Consider the following 21,217-nt stretch of genomic DNA (forward strand, 5'->3'; position numbering starts at 1 on the left):
TTGAATGAATGTGTGAGTGGAAGAGAGATTCATGGCACCCAAAGAAAGATGTAACATTCTAGAAGGGAGGGGCATTTCCTCCTCTGGGAAAACCCGTCCTCTCTAACTTCCACGATTAAGAAGAAGCATGTTACAGTTAAGCTGCAAGAATCAAACAAGGCAGCTTGTCAAAACAGAAGGCCTTTTGGCTGCGGCTGCTGCGTGGAGGAACATTTGGTCCTAGGAAAGCCAGGGCGACCCTGGAGACCGGGCACTGAGTGAGGGGACACGTGCGTCCGGATCACGGCCCTGTCCTAACGGAAGGAGCTCTGTGGAGTCGCCCAGACCCTCCGCAGCAGGTACCGTCCGTGGGCCGCCTTCTCAGACTGGTCCACAGGCGTCTTGTAGGATGCCCTTGACGGACACCAAGGAAATGGGCTGACGCCCCCCCCCCAGCCTTCACGTCTGTAAATCCACGTTGGAACCGCACGTGCGCTCTCACACCGTTGAGAGCTTCGCAAGTCTCCAGCACATGTTAAGTTTTTATTAATGAATCCTTTATTTGTCTTCATAAAATACTTAGAAGGAAGTTCCCCCTGCAGGTTTTCAGCAGAAATGCTAGAGCAGGGTGGGCCCAGCAGGTCCGCCCACTGCTGGGGAAGCTGCTTCCCACTGGGTCAGCCTTGTATCAGCTGCCACCCTCCCCCGACCAGGTGTCAGTGACGCGGCCGCAGCAAGTCCAGCGGACACAGTGCCTGCGCCGCAGAAAGTTCACATCCACCGGCACACGGCAAGTCAGGCAGTCACTCACAGCCCTGGGGTCAGCGGTGTGAGCTGGTCCCTCGGGAAGGCTCCAGGGGTGGCGGGACACTGAAGTGGCAGATCAGAAGGCCCAAATCGTCCCTGTAAATGTGCTCTCGGTGCCAAACTGGCAGGAAAATTGGTGGTTTCACTTTACAGATTCTTACTGGAAAGCTAGAGTTTAAAAATACACTCCAAAAATGTTTTTATTTTTATTTTTGACAAATCCTACCTTTGCTCCAAAGGCAAGGAGAAAAGAATAGAGGTCCGTGGGGAGTTCAGGTAAGCCTGCAAACACTTGCCCCTTCCCCACTGCTCATTTTACAATTAAAGTGTTACTACATTTATTACTGCAAGAAAGGTATCATTATTTAGACCTTAATTTCATAATGTTGTCTAATCTGATAAGAATATGAATGCTGTGAAATGCAGGCCTTTTGAAGGCCTTCTCTAATGCGAATACTTCTCTAATACGAATACTTCTCTAATACGAATACTTCTCTGATGCGAATACTTCTCTGATGCTAATACTTCTCTAATACGAATACTTCTCTAATGCTAATACTTCTCTAATACTCTGTTCTCTGCATGCACAGTCTGTGTGACGGTCTGCAAATCCTTTCCCATGACATGTAACACAGTGAGATTACAGGCTCAGAATTCAACCTCAGACTCTCCCTTTCTTTGATAGGATAGGATATGACCTAAGTGTCTGATCCCAACACAGCCTTTGGAGTGTTTAAAACTGCATGGTGACTATAGATAATAATACTGTCGTGTGTGCTTGAAATTTGCTAAGAGAGTAGATCTGAAGTGTTGTCACCACACACACACACACACACACACACACACACACAGTAACTCTGTGAGGTGATGGATGTATTAACTTAATTATGGCAATCATTTCATAACATGTGTGTTATTAAATCGTCACATTGTACATCCTAAATAGATATACTTTTTATTTGTTAATTATGCCTGAGTAAAGTTGGGGAAAATATATGGAAGTAATGTTGGCTCTAAAGTTGCATATCTCCAACAAATGTTTAATCCTTGGAAACTAGAATTTCAAATTGCAATGTAGTCAGAGATGGTCTTACCCCAGCAAACGTGAGAAGAAACTGTCACTGTGCATTTTCTCCTCCTAGCCAGTGTGTGCATTTCCTCAGAATATAATCCGTGTGTTCTCACCACGCCACTGAAACTCATCTGGGAAAGGTTCGGAGACTGCTCTGTAGTTGAGATCTGGTCCGTGCCTTTCCTCTTACCTGCTCCAAGCTTTTGCAGCTTTGGACAACGTGGTGTCTACTTTTGCCTCGTGGCCTGGGGGACTGCCCTGCCCCAGCTCTCCAGTCTCCTTCATCTCTCCTTGTTGGTGGTATATTTTAACAAAATCTCGGCTAATTCATAGGCCCTCCAGGGCTTGAGAAGCGGTGTCCTGAGCTCCTGGAGTCTGATTATTGCTGAGGTCAGTGCTCTAATCAGGTGGCTAGATATGACTGGGGACGCTTTTTCTTTCGTGTGAGCCTGGATGGGCCCCAGGCCATCCACCTGGCCGGAGCAGGCTTGCGTTCTGGGTTTTTCCCTCGCGTTGTTGTGTCTCTCCGTCCTCCCGCCGTGTGTGACAGCGCGCTGCAGCGGCTGCATCTCCCAGGTTAGGGGCCCGCAGGGGTGTTGGGCAACTTGATTAATGGCAAAAGGAAGTGCTTGCTTTCTTGGACAAATAATCACTTCCACTCTTTCATCTGAAAGTTGTTCACATTGATAGAGAAAAGAATGCATGACCTCCATGAGGACATTTATGTGGCTTCGACCCATCTGGAAAGGCATCTACTCATTGCCCTGCAAATCAGTAGTGGTGTCAGGAATCCCCACCTGTGTTTAGTGTCGGTCTTTCTTCCCAGACTGTCAGCTCCGTGAGGGCGAAGACCGTTCACCCCTCCAGTAACAAGCACAGGGCCTGGCTCGCATTTGGGGCCAGTGAACGTTTGATGAGTGACGCAAGGGCTCGTTCGTTCTCCTGGGAACTCCGCTGGCAATCTTCAAACACTCATTCGGAACAGAGGCTGCTTGTCAGGATGCCAATTGTTATTATTTTATTTTCCACTGGTTATGGAGCCTTCAGACTTAAAAGGCATTATTAATATTGCTTGTCAGAAGAAATGTTGATGGAAACGAGTCAAATGGCATTATGGTTAGAAACTTGCCAGGTGTCATTTTTGGGAGATTAGATAACTGTGTTGTCTGGTAGAGTGAATTGCCTGTTTGTTGCAAGTTAGGACTTTGCTGGACTGGTTTACGGGGCTGAGGGGAAAGAGATAAGTGAATCTTCTAGTGAGAAGGTCATCTGTTTTGAAAGTGGGGACGACTCCATGAACCCGATCCAAGTGTTACAACATAGGGAAATGTGTCAGACCGTTCAGGGTAAGGAAGCCCCCAGCTGAACGTCGAAGCAGAAATTCTTCACGCTGTCGTCTTTGGAAAGCCTGTGCAATCCAGACCTCTGAGTGCACAGCCGTGAGTAGCTTTGGGGGTGAAGGTCTGATACCAGAGAAGAGGTGAGCTGCTTCCATCAGGCACCCGAGGACGGGGCTGTCCTGCCGTCCTTGCCGCTGGCGTTCAGAAGCTGTTTCAACAGAGGAGGTGAAAAGCAGACGGGACTTCTCCTCCCCGCACCGGCGCAGGGCAGGTAGGGCGTGTCCTGTCCATGGCACCGCGCCATCCCTTCCTGTCAGGTAGTGGCTTGGCCGTTAGAGGGATATCTTGGACGTCTTGGCATTTTCCATGACAAGAAGAACAGAAGATCCTGCCCTTCTAGAGATTGCACTGGTCCCCGTAGCCAGCCGGCCGGGCCATGCTTTCTGCTGCTCTTTCGCTCCATGCCCCAGCCCGGCCACCACCCCTATTACTTTCTTTCTCTATCTGAATTCCATTCAGAGAATCACCATTAAAAACAGACTAGAAATACACCACCCTGCAGCATAATGGGTGGTTTTTATCTTTTGTTTTAGATTACCAAGCTTTCCTGGATAACGTCATTTAATTGATCTTCGTATTAGAAGGCCTTCCCCTTCACCAGACTAAAAAGGTATTTCAGTGATGCAATCGAGTGTGCGCTGTAATTAGTTCAGCCGTCTAACAAGTGTATTTGTCAGGGTCTGTTCTGTGCAGGGGGCTCCTTGCCGTCCGATCCCATCGAGTCACGCTGTATTGTGCGCTTAAAACCGGTTTGGAGGGTAGGTCTCACGTTAAGTGTCTTAACACGATACAATTTTTAAAAATTAAATAGATAACACTGTTAGATTTTTTTTAAAGTCAATTCAGACCCTTAGAGTCCAACCCCAAAAGATTTAGAGGGTGGATCTGAGCCCACTTTCTGAAAGAAACGATATCAATTTACTTAGGTACTCTGTGAAATAAGCAGTATGGGAATCTCCTCCCTAAGAGCCCTCGGAGACCCCAACACCCACACCTCTCACTGGCCTCCTGTGCTCCCAGCCCTCAGCCTCCCTTGTGGCACCCGTCCTCCCTGCCCTCTGGCAGCGCGCACGGTGATCTGGTGATCGCGGCCCCTGCCTGCCTGCCTGCCTGCCTGCCAGCCACAGGCCCTCCCCCCACTGCCAGCCCTTTGTGTGCTCCTTCCTCCTAATCAGTGCCCGGCTCACTTCTGGAGCCGCTGTTCTGGGCTGGCATCAGGATGACGCCTTGCTCAGCGAATGGACCTGTGTCTCCCTGTTTCTTCCCGCCTTCTTCGAGTCTTCTCATGTTCTGTTCCTCTGTTCTGTCTCCCCCTTGTTCCTCTGCACAACGAAAAGCTACTCTTCACAATACACTCAAGCAGCAGCTCCTTTAGGAAGCTTCTTTTTTAAAGGTGCCCTCTATCCTCGCTTAGCTGAGAATTAGCAGCCTGAGCAGTTGCCGTAACTTCTTTCCAGCATGTCGCGTCCTGTCTCTGCCACGGGCGGAGTTCCTTCAGGGCAGGGGCCAGTGCACAAGTGCCTTGTGTTCAGTATATGGTGACAGATGAATTGACTGGTTAATTAATTAATAGTTTACAGTAGCACACCTTTGATGCAAAGATCACATTAACATAATCCACATGCTGGGTTGTTTTAGAGTGATGGCCTCTGATCAGGAAAGAAGTCACAAGACTAGGTCACGAATTCCTTTTTAATCTACGGGCTTCCTATAGAAGATATTGAAAATGACCCACCTGGTTCCTCCAGTTTTACCAGGCTGTGTCTTAAATTTCTTGTATGGAAAAAATGTGATGTGCGGCTACAGACCCTTCTTGGTGTGACCTAGTAAGTCTCAGGTGAATTTGTGGAATGATGGTGATGCCGTGGTGAAAGCCAAGGGGTAAAAGAGGTATTTTTTGCACATAAATATCTATGCAAGCAATTAAGAAATTAACATTCAAAATGCACTTACAGTAATCAGCATAATCATTCCTTTGATAAACAAACATGAAGAAAACTTAACTAAAAATACTGCATATTTCTGCTCAAGATTATATGCCCAGAAAGGATATATTCTCTTAAGGATTTTGGTTTTTACTTTCTGTTTAGAATAGAGTCTGTGGGAAAATGCATTTCTTCATACTTGAAGTGTACCTCCATGTAAAGTGTTTTCAGAGGTTACTTATGTAACAGACGACTGCTGGCACCGTCTTGAAGAGCTTCATCCCATCTTTATCATGTGCTTCATTTCATGAGGCTTTGTAAGAGGAGCTTTAGAGCTGCAGTGTCTCACTAGTATAAGTGTCAGTGTCAGTTTAAATCTAAGATGCAGTTTCTGAGAAGGAAAGCCTATAGGATAAGACAGAGAGGGATCAAAATATGGGGGAAATGTAATGAAAGACTAGAGCAACTGAACTTTCCCAGCTCAAACACAAAATTAAAGCTCTGTGTGTGTGTGTGTGTGTGTGTGTGTGTGTGTTTCTAAAGCCTAATTAGAGAGGGTGCATAAAGGAATAGGGACATGAACAGGAAAGCTATAGCTTCAGTTACAGGAAAACTCTGCTCTAGATCAGTCATGGTTTTAAAATGTCCAGACTTGTCGATATTTTCCCCCTGTGCTATTGGCACAAAATGTCCCTGTGACATTCCATACTACTTCAATCAAATCTAAAAGCTTTGTTTCAGCATGTTTTATTGAAATCAGTATGTTTCAAATCTCTACCAGGTTTTTGTATAGGCACACGTAGGCCTTAGATTGACTCAGTTATTCACGATGGAGGCTGAACCCCACATAAAGTGTGGACCCGGGCTCTGGAGACTTGTTTGACATTGTTGGTGTTTACAGAATCTCAAAATTGCGAATTTAAGCTCTACAATTACGATGTTGTTCAGGATATCCTTTGGTTGCGGCCCCCAGTTAGAAAGCTATAGGGGGTCCTGTGTGAATACCATGGATCTGGGGACTTTTTTGAAGTCTGCATTGTCATGATATGCAGGTTTGGACTCGGCGTAACTAACTCAAAGGATGGAGCCTTGTGGGCAGTGCACTTGGCTGACGGTCGGGAGCCATCACCACCTGCTTGTCCCTAGGATGCACCGCTGTCATCTGCAGCCCGAGCAGGGAGACTAGGCTTCAGGCAAGGCGGGCAGCCCCTCTCGCCCGGTCTGGACTGAACTCAAGGTCTTTCCCTATTATCTAGGCCTTTTGTTTTTCCTTGCTGCCATGACGAGCTCAAACAGTCCAGATGTTTACTTGGAAAGGCCTCTTTTGTGCTTCTGTAACAAGCTCTCCCCAGTTTTGTGGATTCAAACTCCTTAACACCTGTCGGGGTTGCCCGTGACCCTGCCACCATGCTAGTGCCGGGCTCGGAAAGCTCAGTGCAGGGGCGTCTCCTAGAGACCTGGTTAAGATGCACATTCTGATTCTGTGAGTCTGCGATGGGCCCAGGACTCTTCATTTCTAACAGGCTCTCCCAGACGAGGCCAACGCTGCCAGTCTGCAGACCCCACTCTGCGTCTTGAGGCTCTAGACTGTTCTGCAACTGCCTAACTGGTCTCCCCACACTGCTCTGGAGATCTTCTGGGCCCATCTCCACGGGGCAGTAAGGCCTCTTGTTTAAGTTAGAAGAGGGAGATTATTTAATTTTACGAAGGTGCGTGCGACATGGCATAGAGAAACATAATTCTTGTGCCCCGTAGAAACTGCACGCTTGTGTAGCACAGGAACTCTACTTAATGCTCTGTGGTGACCTAAATGGGCAGGAAATCCAAAAAAGAGGGGAATCTATGTATACATGTTGCTGATTCACTTCGCTGTACAGCAGAAACTAACACAACATTGTAAAGCAGCTATACCCCAATTAAAAAAAAAAAAAAGATATGGTAGTCTTTTAAAAAAAATAATGGCTTTCCTCTTTACAAGAAAAAAATCGCAGCGTTTGAAAATTACAAGCTATTGATATCCCACTTAGAGGTGAAGAGTCCGCTGTCACCAGGGCACCGCCAGAAACCAGGCTCATTGCCCCCAGCACTGGGTTCCAGCCTAGGGCTTTGGCTCTTCCGACAGCTGACACATTCTAAGGATGACAGTTCCTGCCAGACTTCTGCCTTACAGCTTGTGCTTCTGAAAAAGTAACGCAATTAAACTTCTTGTTTTGGGAAAAGTGGAAACTCACATGTTGTAAGAACTGGCACTGAGAAGCCCCGTGCAACCTTTTATGTAGTTTCCCCAGTGGGGCATCTTGCAACACCAGGATGTTGGCACAGAGCGTCCCCTCCCACAGGACCTCGTACGGACACGCCCTCTTCGGGGCACCATCTAGGTCCTGCTCCAAAAAGCAGCAGGTTTTTCTTTTTTTAACGTCTTTATTGGAGTATAATTGCTTTACATTGTTGTGTTAGTTGCTGCTGTATAACAAAGGGAATCAGCTCTACATTTACATACATCCTCGTATCCCCTCCCTCTTGCATCTCCCTCCCTCCCACCCTCCCTATCCCACCCCTCTAGGTGGTCACAAAGCACCGCGCTGATCTCCCACAGCAGGTATTTTTTAAACACAAATCTGAGCATGTTCCTCCTTGTTTGAAACCTGTCGGTGGCTTCTCGTGCCTTTAAAATGGAACGGAAAGTCCTCAGCAGCAAGCCCTTTGGCGGCCCCCCTGCCTCCCCTTTCGCTGGCTCTCTGGGCTGCATCTCTGCTAGACTCACGTCCTGCCAGGGAGCCTTCCCCAATCGCAGCTCCTGCTGCAAGAAAGCCCCCCGAGCCCTTCCCCGCACTTGGCCAAGCTCCTCTTGTCCTTAAGAGCTCAGCTGTATGGCCGTAGCTCAGGGAATCCTGCCAGGGCCGCTCTGACTGCGTCAGGGTCGACCCTCTACACCCTCCCCCAGCCACGCTCCCAGCCACGTTGCAGCACCGAACTGATCCATGATTTGGTAGCTGTATGTCTCCCCACTGGAGTGCAAGCTTCACGAGGCAGGGACAGTGCCAGACCTATCTCAGCCGTGTGCCCGGACCTCACGCGTGCCTGACACACACGGACGCTGCAGTGACAGTGGTGATGACAGTGGTAACAGCGATGGCCTCCGTGAGCAGACACGGTCTTGCAGATGCTAACGATTTCGTCCTCACACCGACCCCAAGAGGGTGGCACTTTTACCCCCATTTTACAGAGGAGGGAAAGCGAGGCTGAGCCAGCAGTGATTTGCCTGGGGTGACCCCACCGGTCCCCTCAGAGCTGGCTCAAAGGCAGTCATCGGAGCTGGAATCCTCACACTCAGACAGGAGCATTCACCACAGGCAACCTCTGCGCTGGGCCCTGCACACGGTGGTCAGGTGTCCAGCGGGCATCTGCCGTACAAACGCTGGAGGGAAGCGGTCCCCGCGCTGCCCTCGCTAAGCGGGGTGTGGTCACAAGGGGCTTTCATCCTAGTGGGCTAGATTCTCAGCAGTTTCCTTATTAGGTTGATTTTCTTTAATAGCTTAAGTATTAGGTAGAGATGAATTAGAAAGTTGAGATTATTTGCAAGTGTGAAGTATAAAGCATTTTGTAAATGTAATTCTATTTGTAAGTGGATGAGGGTATAATGAATGTAACATTCATTATATGTAAAGTATTGTGGGATTTGGGGTATAAAATTGACTTAGGAATTGTCCTATGAAACAGCCACAAACATCCAGTAACACCCAAACACCCCCTTTTAACCTAAAATCAACACTAAATAAGAAGTGACTAGACTTAAGGGGGGGGGGAATGCATGTGTATTTCTAGTGGTAAAAACCATTCCCCAGTGAAAATTAAATTATTATCTAGTTAATAAGAGTTCCCCTGTCCCTTAGCACATTAATACTTGCTCCCAATTGCTATTTAATATTTTTGGTTTTGTATGTCTTTTGCAAATTGAGCTAGCATTTGATGAATGGCTAGGTTCTGCTACCCCAACTTTTGGACTGTTTCCCACATAAAAATTACAATTCCAGATAATCATGCCACAAAGATCTGGGTCTCATTAGGAGGGCGGGACGCTGGGAGGTGGCCCAGTCTGGCCTCCCCCAAACCAAAGAGCTATGGCTTTCTCTCATCGTCCTACGAACGATTCAAATTTTTTAGTAATTCTAAAACCTGATGTGCTTTTTCCATGAAAGGAAGTGTTAACGGCATTTTCCAAAGGGGGAGGATCTATATCCTTGCTCCTTTACCCTCTCATTCCCACCCCCTCACCAACACCCACACAACATCTGTAGTTCTTAAACTAAAAGCACAAATTACTGTAAAAGTTAATTGAGCTTACAAAGAAATGTTTGTGTAGGAAACTTTCTCGGCTTCAAGGAGAAAAGTCTGGTTTGCATGGCCATTCCACAGGGTAGCAATTGGTCCACTGGAGGCATTCCTACAGCCCCACTGGGTAGCCCCTTCTGCTGCCACCAGCCCCTTTCTGCAGATTTGACAATGTGCCAGAACAAACAGCTTAATGATGAGTCCTCAAAACATAAAGCACACACTTACAGTTTTTCACTTCTCTGGTTACTGGCCCCAATAACCAGATAGTCAGCTTAAAAAGCAAAAAATAAACAAACCAAAAAAGTACTTTAGGTTACACATTACCAACTTACTGAAATATGTCCATTGCACCTAGGCCCCCCGGCCATTTTAAAAGACCTTGGACACCATCCTCACACAGCACTGGCCTTGCAGGGACCTGCAGGGCCCCAGGTTGCCAGGAATGACTTTATCTCTGTCAGCATGTTCTGTCGGATTGAATGGGACAGCCCAAGAATCTGGGGCTGGCACGAGAACAAATAAAAAGTTTTCCCATCTCCTGGAGTGAATTGTTGAGCCTGAATTTGGTACTTAAGACATATAGCACGGGTCAGCAGCTTTCACTTGCGGTGGTTTTCCAGACCCAGGTACTTGGCTCCAGCCCCATCACTCCACTGCTCTCCCTTAACCACCAGGAGTCTCTTAGACTCAGAGTCACAAGCAAATAGGTGGAGGCCATCTTGGTGAAGCCTTGTAACTTCACTTACGGTACCTGCATTTTGAAAGACACTAACAATGATCAAAAGCCGCATATGTGGCTCCTGGAGATTAGTCTCCGATTATCCCCAAGGGGAAAAAATCCAAATAGTTTCCCACTAACAGATAAGGAAAGCCCACTCCAGGATTCTTTGGCCTAGAATTATTTTCATGGTGGAGCAGTTTCACCTTGGTCATTGAGCTTAAATGAAGGCTATTTTAGAAAGCCGAGCAAGGAAGAGAATTACAAAATGTCTTCTGTGAGCAAGAGAAAAGCAGAAGAGAGAAGTCGAAGGTAGGAATTTTTTCAAGAGAAGACATGAAGTATGTTTTGTGAATCCCCTGTGTGAGTTATTTTTATGTATTCCCTTGGGTAATAATTAATAACGCAGCAAGGATGGCAATGATAAGTTTTCTTGTCTGTTATTCTAACAGACCATGTTTTTGGAAGACGTCTCTCTGGTTAAATCCCAAATACATTCAGTCAGAAAGTGGGCTTTCAACAACAGAATTCTGTACCTGCAGTCAGTAGCAAATCCAATTCCATTAGGCCAGGAGGATGTAATAGAAAGTAAAACCTAAGAGAGACCCGAGCAAGGAAAAATACTTCCTCATCCAAGCCTGAGAGGAATTTACGGTCAGCCCTACTATTAATAGATGCAGTGGAGATTCCATTTTCATTGCTCAACTGCCATTTTAGTGATTAAACTTAAAGAAGTGAATCAAGTCTGCTGAAAACTCATATATGATGTTAGTACAGATATTTTAGTAATTTAGCAGTATTTATTCATCCCTTATTGCTTGCTGAATTTCTCAGTGTAATAAGCTAAAGGGAAGCCAAAGGAAACAGCATGCTTGCTGTCGTTCTCAGGTGACATATTATTCTTTAAAGAGACAGGATGTGCTGTGAAACAACAGAACGCTTTCACCACCCAAGTATGAGCAAGTGCACATCCATGAGAGGCAGCCGGGGCTGAGGAACCAGGAGGAGGAGGCTGATGGGGCAGCCTCTCTGGAGGGTGTAGCTGTGAAGGGAGACCACACACGTGGAACTCCCAAGAGCGCTTCGGAGGTGGAGTCGGGGTGGGGAAAGCACTGCGGTGAGAACAGCAGTGAGAGACTGCTGTTGTCTTCAGTATCTGCAGGGCCGGTTGCATCTGTGTTAAGTCAGAGGAAATTATCATGGGTCTAGCTTCACATCAGTGTAAGGAATAATTCTGGGATAGAGCTGTAAGTCAGGAGTGGGCTGCTACGCAAACTCTTAGCAAGATTAAAACTCTTAGTCACGCGGAAGGCCCAGCAGCACTTGATAACCATTTGTCGTGAATATGGAAAGCGAGGATTCCTGGATATGGAGTTGGATGTCCAGTTCTTTTTTTTTTTTTTTTTTAACATCTTTATTGGAGTATAGTTGCTTTACAATGGTGTGTTAGTTTCTGCTGTATAACAAAGTGAATCAGGGCTTCCCTGGTGGCGCAGTGGTTAAGAATCCACCTGCCAATGCAGGGGACACGGGTTCGAGCCCTGGTCCGGGAAGATCCCACATGTCGCGGAGCAACTAAGCCCGTGCGCCACAACTACTGAGCCTGCGCTCTAGAGCCCGCAAGGCACAACTCCTGAAGCCCGCGTGCCTAGAGCCCGTGCTCCGCAACAAGAGAAGCCACCACAATGAGAAGCCCACACACCGCAACGAAGAGTAGCCCCGGCTCGCCACAACTAGAGAAAGCCCGTGCACAGCAACAAAGGCCCAATGCAGCCAAAAATAAATAAATTTATAAAAAAAAAAACCAACAAAGTGAATCAGCTCTACATATACATCTATCCCCATATCCCCTCCCTCTTGCTGATGTCCAGTTCTAAGAGTAGATGACATAGCTTCGCACAGAACCGTAACCTCACTGCCCCAAACACTTAAATGACAGCTTCCAGCCCCGCACTTCCTTATAAGTTCTTAGTACCGTATATCTTCAATTCCTCTATTTAGCTGAGGATAAAATAGGAAGAGCTTAACCCTAAGAAAACCCTTCTGGAGTTTGGCCTTGGAGCAAAATGACTCACTTTAACCAGGTTTATCTTCTAGAAAGTACAGAATAGAGGGAATTCTAATCACATGCTTCCCCACCTTCTGTCAGGCCTTCCTCTAAAGCAGAGATCGGCAAAGTACAGCCCAGGGGCCAAATCCAGCTGCTGCCTGTTTTGCAAATAAAGTTTTATTGGCGCACGGTGGGGCCTGGCTGGCATTGCTTGTTGTCTGTGGCTGTCTTTGGGCCACAGCAGGATTGAGGGTTGGGACAGAGGCCCTGTCATCTGCAAACCCAGAAATATTTACTCTGGCCATTTTCAGAAAAAGTTTGCCAGCCCCTGCTCTGGACCAGCATACAGGATGCTTCAGACTGTATTTTCTGGACTCAGACCTGCAGGGTGAGAGGCAGCTCTGGTTGGCATCACTCGTTCATGCATTTTTCCAGGCACGTGACCCATCTAATAGCAGATGGTTCCGTAGGAAAACTATTACCTTGAATTGCTAGCTCCTCGTGGAGAGCTTATATGTTCTAGAAACAGTAGTATCTGAGCAAAATCAAGATTCTTCTGTGGCAGAAAGTTGGCTCAGGCTTCTTCTTAGTTAACTTAGAAGTTTTTAGTGATTTCTGAGTCAGTATTTCCTAGTCACTGAGCCCAGGAATTGGGGTGGGCTTTGGGTCACACTGCAAACCAAGGAAAGAGAGGCTGCAGGCCTCCACCGCTGGGACCATTTTAAAATGAAACTTAAAAGGAATATTTAAATTAAGTAGGAGTAAGTGAAAAAATTGTTCATTTTAAAACAAGCGTTAATTAAAAACATGTGCATAGACACAGCACACAAAGCCAACTGCACTTACAAAACCACCACAAAGGGTCAGGCGAAGCTTTCTTCTAAATGAAAAATAACAACAGGAGAGAATGTTCTGAGCAGAAAGCTGGAGCTCTCCTCAGGGAATTCTTCTAAAAGGCACACAGTAGGTGTGGCCTCCTCAGCCTTCAGTGCCGGGCACAGACCCCCTGGTCAGATACAGGCCCAGATGCCCCCGCTTTCAAGCCCTGGGCTCGTCCCCGTGGCCGGTCAGCTGTGGTCAGGAAGGTCACTGCTCCTTCCCTCAGTACAGGAGCCACGGCTGCTCACCAGGCCACAGACAGCCACGTGAGCAGAGGGCAGAGGGGTCAGCCTCTGGGAGTGCTTGGAAGGAAGGAAACGATTCATTCGACTGGACCCGGTCCAGATTTAACTCAGATTCAAGTCGTAGTAATCTTTACTGAGCCTACCATGTGTCACTGAATCCTCCCAAGAGGCCCTGTTTTATAGGTGAAGAAAAGGAGCCTCAATGTGATGGAGAAGGGACCTCCGTAGCGGTGGGACCAGAGTTCTTATCCAGTCCCTGTGGCTCCAAGGCCATTGGTCATTGACAAGTCATTGTAAAAGTCGCATGCTATTGTTCTGTAGTCAGAATGGCAGCGGTGGGTGGAGGGGGGGGTGTTTAACTTGCCCCTTTTCTGACTTTTCAAATCCTTCATGACCTGAGTATGAAGCACTGGTTCAAATAGTTGTGCTGAGGACCTGACATGTTTCAGTAACTTTAAAAAAAAAAAAAGCAAGCGGCAGACTCTGCTGGTGGGTGAAATCAAGCCCATCACCTTTTTAGGGAGATTACTTTCCTCCTTTCACTGCTTCTGATTTGTTCCCAGCAGCAAAAAGGATACAATGACTCCCCCGCAGAGAGCGATTCCAGCCTGAAGCAGCACAGTGCAAGCTCAGACTCGAGAAGCGGCCTCGAATTCTCAGCCGTGCTAGCTTTGTCCCCTCCACACTCCCCCCCACAATCCACGCTTTCCCAAGCAGCACCCCCGTAGACCGGCCTCCTTCTGCACCTCTGCTTCCTTCCCCTGCTCCTCGTTCCTGTGGGTTCCCCCGCAGGAGTGTCAGAGGTCCTCTGTGACCTCCTGCGTGTCGTCTCCTCTGGGCTTTCCTGCGGTTCTGCAAAGGCCGCCTTTGGAAGTGTTCACACGGCAAAGGCCGGGCGGATCCCAAACACCACGGGCCAGCTGAGGAACTAGACCTAGCCTTACGGTGGCCCGTGCTGCCCAGGGAGCAAAGGGAGGGGTGCTGGGAGCATCTTGGTTTTCAGAAGAAAACACTGGTGTCATGGCCTCTGCCGGTGTCTTAGTGATTACTCCCTTGTTTGGATTTTTGTTGTTGTCATTTGCTTTGGGTTTTTGTTTTTTGTTTTTTGTTTTGGTGGGGGGTAGTGGCTATTTGTGTGTTCGGGTTTTTTTCTGACGCTCACGAGTAAACCAGCTTAAATGTGTGTATGTTTAGAGAGGTGACCTTGAAACACCATTGTGCACTAGAGACTGATTTCTTTAAAACATGAGTGATAATAGATGAACACATTTAAAAGGACATTCAAACCATCTTGGGGTGGAGGGTAGGCATGCACAACCGCATAGCACCCAAACACAGTGCTTCTGCAGGGAAGTAAATACTTGCCAGAATGGTCCTTACCCCCACCCCGCCCCCGTTGTGGATTGGAAATCTTTTATTTCCTTGCAAATTACAAATCTTTTCCAGAATTTCCTTCAATAAGAAGAATGCGTGGAGAAGTGATTCTTAGAGATAACTATCAAGAACCCAGGAAGGATCACTTGTATCCCCAGGTGGCCCAGAGGAGGGGAATGCAGGGGGGGAAGGAGAGATGGAAGGAACCTTACTTTCTTCGTGTAGCAAATGGTGTGACTGGGTACAGTGAGGTCACCAAGCCCAACAGCTGGCACTTGTAGGCAGCCTGCTCTTTATGGGAACGTAGGGTAGCGTGGCCTCATTTGCTTGACAGTGAGGAGTGCGGGGAGCGTTCCCGGGTAGCTCGCGGTCGGCGACTTCTCCTCTTGCCGGCCTGGGGTCCTTTAGCGTCTCTGCTCCGCTTGGCTGTGGGATGTCCTGTGACTATTTCATATGTAAAGTCATCTCCCCAAAGGACGAATACATTTCTTCAGGGCAGTGAGCACTTCGGATTCATTCCTGGCAACAGTTGTAGAACCATTTTATTAAAATATGAAATATGTTTTAGTTGAAGAAGTGAATGATCAGAAGAACAGACAGCCCTCGTGGCCCTGGTGCGGACCACAGAGCAGGAGGGAACAAACCCTCACGCGGTGGCCAGCGACCCCCAAGGCGATGATGGCTCCCCAGGCCAGGGCGCTCCTAGGCCGGGCTGGGATGAGCTCCAGAGGGGCAGCTCCCACTGTGGGGCGTGTTACCCAGCCTTTGTCATTAGAGGGAGTCGTGCAGGCCTGAGCAGAATGGAAAGCAGAAGGGATGTGAGTCGGGCGGGGACGTGTCAGCCTTGCCCCGCTGTACCTCCGCGCCATGTTGCTGGGAATGACACCGATTGTGAGCTCGCCACAACCTTCCTGCTGCCTTCAGCTCACCAGGTCTCTGCCGAAGAGGGTCAGGCCGAGTCAGAGGTGAAAGGTGGGGAGGGACAGCAGGCAGTCCTAAGTCAGACTTTGACCCTAGTTTCAAGCAGTGGTCTTTGACACCAACCCCGTCTGGGATTTCACATTTCCCACTTCCTTAACCAGCCCTCCTCTGGGCTTTCCTCTGTGCTAACCATCTGTGTCCCCTTTACCACCCCGGCCCGCCCCCTGTCCTGCCCTGTTCTTTCAAGTCTCGTAGCTTTCAGATGGGCAGACCGTCCCATTCCAGTGGGTGCTTCGGCGGTGAGAGAGGGTAACCAGCTCTTCCTCATCCAGGTGACCGGCAGGTCTCTGCGGTCGCCTTCTTGAGGAAGAGCTTTGCAGACTGTCATTGCAACTGTGCAGTGTCAAGTACTAATCTTATCGTGGACTCTGTGCTGCCCCACACCGGTCGGGCTGAAGTCATCACCTGAGAACGCAACAGGGCTCTGAAGAAATAGGTCAGAAGCACCAAAATCGCAGTGCAGGCAAAGCATCCAAGCAGTGGTTTGGCCAGCGGACCTTTGGAAGGGAAGTGGCATTACTCACTTCAGAAGTATGCCTGTGTGCAGAGAGAGAGCCCTGAGCATGAGTAAGCAATAGTCCCCAGCTAGGAGATTAGAAAAACAGAACCCGGGTCGGGAGGAGGCGCTTGCTCACAATATATCTAGAAAGGAACAGCCAGACTCACTAAATTCACTCTTGGTATATTTTCACACAGAGAGATTTTAAACCAAATCCAGCATTCTGTCCTTTCCTCAGTGCACCCTGCTCAGCATTCAACATTCAATCAAGGAACATTCCAGTCCCATAGAGGTCTAGTTCTGTGTTACCTGATATAGAGTCTGATGTATAATCTGATATGTATCATTCATCTATCCATGAATTTTCATTCAGTACATGTCCGTGTATTTAAAATACAGATGACCAGAGACAGAACGTGTTGCCAAGTACTCGAAAGAGATTTATTGGACTTGAATGAATAAAAGATCAGTATGGCTTTCTGAAATCTCCTCCGGTCCAAATCCATTCCTGATAGTCCAAAATAGGTAAAATTCATTTCTGATCTACCAGCCATTCAACTACCTATACAAATGGAGTTGATGGCCAGCCCTGTGATTCAAGATTTTTCATTTCCGTTGTCAGGACCATTCTCTGGACTGGACAGCATCCTATAAAAATGAAAAGTGATGTCTTTCATTTCAGAATTTTAAAGCATCCCAAATTTCAATACAACTCATCAAATTCTGTTGAGTGCATTTAAGAAAGAAATCCTTTCTTAATCCTTGTATGGAAATATGTTAATAGAAATGTTTCAGACATTACATGAAATTTCTAAAAATCTTAAAAAAGAAAGAAATCCTGGGCGGGTAAGCGGGGGGATAGTTTGCTGGTATCCTTGAAGACACATAGGCAGAAATAGACTGCAGTGTTTTGGCTACTGTGAATACTGCTATGGTGAAGCCGTAGTGTCAGACATGATTTGTATTTAGAGAGATTTGTGATTTATGAAGCACGTTCATGTCCACGATCTCACTACTTCCCACAACTACCCTGTCAAATGCATCAAGCTGGTCTGATTTTAACCAGTGAGAACACCGAGACCCAGAGAGTTGCGATAACTGGCTGGAGATCATCCCATAACGATACATCACAATCTTCACACTGATAGAGCAGATGTTTGATGCGGTCCCTGGAAACCTTCCACAATCCCTCCCAGAACTGGCCTTCCCGGGATTCATAAACTTCAGTTAACTCCCAAGAAAGTGGATACAATATGCACAGGTATCCTAACGCAGTATATTTTTTAAAAGTCATAAACTGGGCTTGAGCTTATTTTAATGGCTAGGAGGAGAATCATGGGGAAGGAAGTCAACCAGTTTTGGTATTCTGTGCCCCGACTCAAAAATAAAATAGGTGTAATTTTAAAGTCTTCTGCTTGTTAACTTAATTAGAGTTACCTGAGTTTGCAAACGTGTTGGACGTGCCGAGGCTTGGCATGTTTAGTCCAGTAGGCATATTATAATGCACATGGCAGATTATCAAGTATTTAAGAGGACTTTTTGAGTACTACATGTGCATATTACAAGTTGCAGTGTAGATTGAAATTCAGTTTGACAACAATCTTTGGATGCCTACAAACTGAGAACTATTTATTAGTTATGAAATCAAATATGATAAAATAAGGAACTACTGATAAAATATAAAGTTTTGGAAAATAAAGAAAGATCTTTTTCAAAATTATAATGAGACTTTTCCCCTTCCACAAAACCTTTGATTAAACAACAGTGAAAATTTAAACACTATTTTGTATTTACTCTTATTATTTTCCCAATTATTTCATTATAACTGAACTGTAGATCTAGTTTCCTACAAACTGTTGTGTGGATTAAATAAGTTTCACAGGCTAGTCTGGTGCCGTAATCACAATTTATAACATTTTTCTATAGAATAAACTTACTGTCTGCTCCCTGAAATGGAAAAATGTATTGCTAGATCAGGAAGAAAATGGAACTTGGGAACTCTTCAGTTCTGTCCTCATCTGAGGAGAAACCATGTGTGTGCAATGCATGGCGCTTCCCAGGGGCTGCCATATGCAGCTGTTCTGAACAACACTGACGTGCATAAGCTGCAGTTTACTCGCCCTTCTAACACTTTCTATATATAGTACTTCATTCAGTTATTTCTAATTTTTAAACCACTTTCATAAAGCCGTTTAACATGCAAAACTTTGAAAATCATTTCTCCATTTTTGTGAAGTGTATTTTATTTAAAATGTCCTTCTTTTGGCCTTGTTCAACACAGATTTTTGTAAATTATCTCCTCGATAATGTTTTATTATAAAGAAATATATGGTCACTATAGAAAATTTGAAAAATGGAGAAACTATAAGGAGGAAATAAGAAAAACACCCAGAATCCCACTATTCATAAAAGACTATTGTTAACAGCATTTGGTGTATTTTCTTCCTGTCATATTTCTGTGCATTTTTGGATAGTTGAAATGTATATACATACACATTTTGAAATTGCCACCATAATACAGTTTCAGTAAGGCAAAAGAAATGATAAATCCTGATACGACGAAACCTCTAGCAAACTCTGAGTATCTTTTCCTTATTTATTTTTAAATCCATTATGTAAATATCTTTTTTGAGATTTCCTTAAACCTTTTCAGGATGAAAGTGGGCAGAATCTTCCTCTGGCTTTTAAAGCTTAATCAAAGATGTTACCTAGCCTAGAAAGATTTTACGGTAACCCTCCGGAAAGTTGTGAGCACTGGCACTCTTCTGAGACATCCTGCAGCCTCCTCCACCTCCACCACCAGACACACGGAAACAGGAAAGGCAGAGGGACCCAGGTCAAGTCATCCAAGACTTTGGTCACATGGCCACCATTGACCCATTGCTTCCACGTCTAAAATGTAAACGCAACATGTGTATTCACATCCCAGCAGTCAGTCCAGCGAGATATATCTGTACATATTCCACCTCTCCCCATTCTGTGTGTGTATTTGCATAAACAAATAATAATTTTAAGTAGTGATAAATGCTAAGAAGAAAAGAAATCAGGAAAATGTGATAGAATGCAATGGTGGGGACTTAAGCTGTTCTGGTTCCAGACAGGCTTTTCTGAAGGAATGTCATGTCCATTGAGCTGGAATCTCAGTGATAAAAAGGGAGACAAAGATGCAAAGAGCTGGGGAGAAAGGGAAGAGCCTTCCAAGCAGATGGAACAGTCCTGAAGGGAGCAGGAACCTGGCGCCGGGGAGAAATGGCGGCGGGGGTGTGTGTCGGGGGCGGAGAACGTATGTGGCTGGGCCAGTGGACGGGGGAGGGAGCCTGAGAGGAGGTGGGGAGGCCGAGGGCAGGGGCCCGTCCCATGTTCTGATGATACTGGGAAACCTGGATCGTTCAAACCAAGAGCAGTGCAATGTGATTTCTGCTTCAAAATGAGGTGCTCTGTGGAAAACGGGGTAACAATCAAAACAGACAACTTCGGAGAAGGGGATAGATTGGCAAGAACCCAGTGACTTTGGTTGCCGTTGAAGTGTAGAGAAAAGAAATTAAAACAATTATGAGTTTACTTAGGCAATTCCACAAGTGTCTAAGTGGATTTGGAGAAACCTGGAGAAACCTGTTTTCACGTTGTGTCTTAATCAGCCATACAGATTTGCCCAGGCTTGTGGGCAAAGAGAAGGGCCCACTCCCACAATGACACAGGAAGGCCACAGGCTCTCCCCCTCACATCAGGGGTATCTCAAGACTTAAAGGAGGCAGATTGTTTTATTTTCAGTTAAGATAATTTGGGGGGTTTCTTAAGAAAAAGAACAGCCTGACTCTGGATCAGCCCTCACGTCCAAGTGTAATACGTAGATAACTTCCCATAAGACTCCCTGGAAGCCACGTGAAGCCCAGCACCAGGATGAATCTCAGAAACGCCTGCTGTGCGGGGTACCTGACACCAAAGGGCGGTGCTGGGTGATTCCAGGAGCACGAGGTCCCCAGACAGGCAGAACTATTCTAAGTGAAAACAAATCGCGCTGTGTGGTGTCTGGGGCAGGGATTGTCTGGGCGGGGCCGTGAGGGAGCTCCTAGGGTAACCGGGATGTTCCAGGGGTAACAAGTTACACGGATGCATACATTTGTTGAAACTCATCAATGCTACACTTAAGACTGATTATCTCACAGTTTGTGATGTTACCTCAACAACAGCTGTCTACTCATCTTGAACTGTAATCAGTGGCATGTCAGGGTGAAGGGTACTGATATCTGTACCTTACTTTAAAATGCATCAAAAAAATGAGATGGATAGATACATGATAAAGTAAACGTAGTAAAATGCTACTTTAAGGATGTTCACAGTACAATTCTTTTAGCTCTTCTGTCCATTTATGAATCGTCGTAATAAACTGTGAAGGTGAAAAGCTAAGTGCTTTGCAGGCCCTGCTGCTCTTGGTTCAGTAGGATTTGTCTTCACATTTGCAGGAGGGAGAGCAAATCCCTAGTATGCTGTACGGAGCTTGACACAAACACTTTTAATTGTCTGGTTTTCGACTTCATAGCCCTAAGGTAATATTAAATTTCTCTTTGAATAAATTGCTTAAATATGCCTAAATGCATATTTTAATGAAATTCTTAAAGTACAATGTATTTCTTTTTCTTTCTTCTTATGATTGGATAAATATTCTTCAGACAAAGAATAAAGTAACTGTTTAATGCGCAGTATTTGAGTAAGCCAGTCGGCAGATCCAAACATGCCCAGTTCAGACAGCACCTTAGGACGAGGACACGTCCACAGAGGTCCCCAATTCCTGTCCAGAGGCACCTTATGTCAAACACCTGTCACGGTTCCCAGTAGTTAGCTGTAACAAAAGAAAGTTGAAGCTTTTGTGTTCATTCAATCCTCAGAACAATTCTGGGAGGCCAGGATTGTTTTCACCAAGTCTGTACTTGAGGAAAGCGTGGCGTAGAGCTC

The 21,217-nt window shown here is 46.3% G+C and overlaps 1 protein-coding gene across 4 annotated transcripts in view; it reads left to right on the top strand.

The window, feature by feature from the left end:
* Positions 1 to 21,217, top strand: part of EGFR (epidermal growth factor receptor) — a 190,998-nt gene that overhangs the window by 107,247 nt on the left and 62,534 nt on the right. The window contains exon 2 of one of the 4 annotated variants that reach the window (XM_082471510.1): positions 3,792 to 3,868. The exons of 2 other annotated variants lie outside the window; for them this stretch is intronic. The gene's annotated coding sequence lies outside the window, so the exon portion shown is untranslated. Of the gene's footprint in view, positions 1 to 3,791; positions 3,869 to 20,727; positions 20,812 to 21,217 lie in introns of all 4 variants that reach the window. One more of the 4 variants, XM_082471509.1, reaches the window with a different exon arrangement.

This window comes from Balaenoptera physalus (genome assembly GCF_965194825.1).
Source record: "Balaenoptera physalus genome assembly, chromosome: 8".
NCBI classification, from domain to species: Eukaryota; Metazoa; Chordata; class Mammalia; order Artiodactyla; family Balaenopteridae; genus Balaenoptera; species Balaenoptera physalus.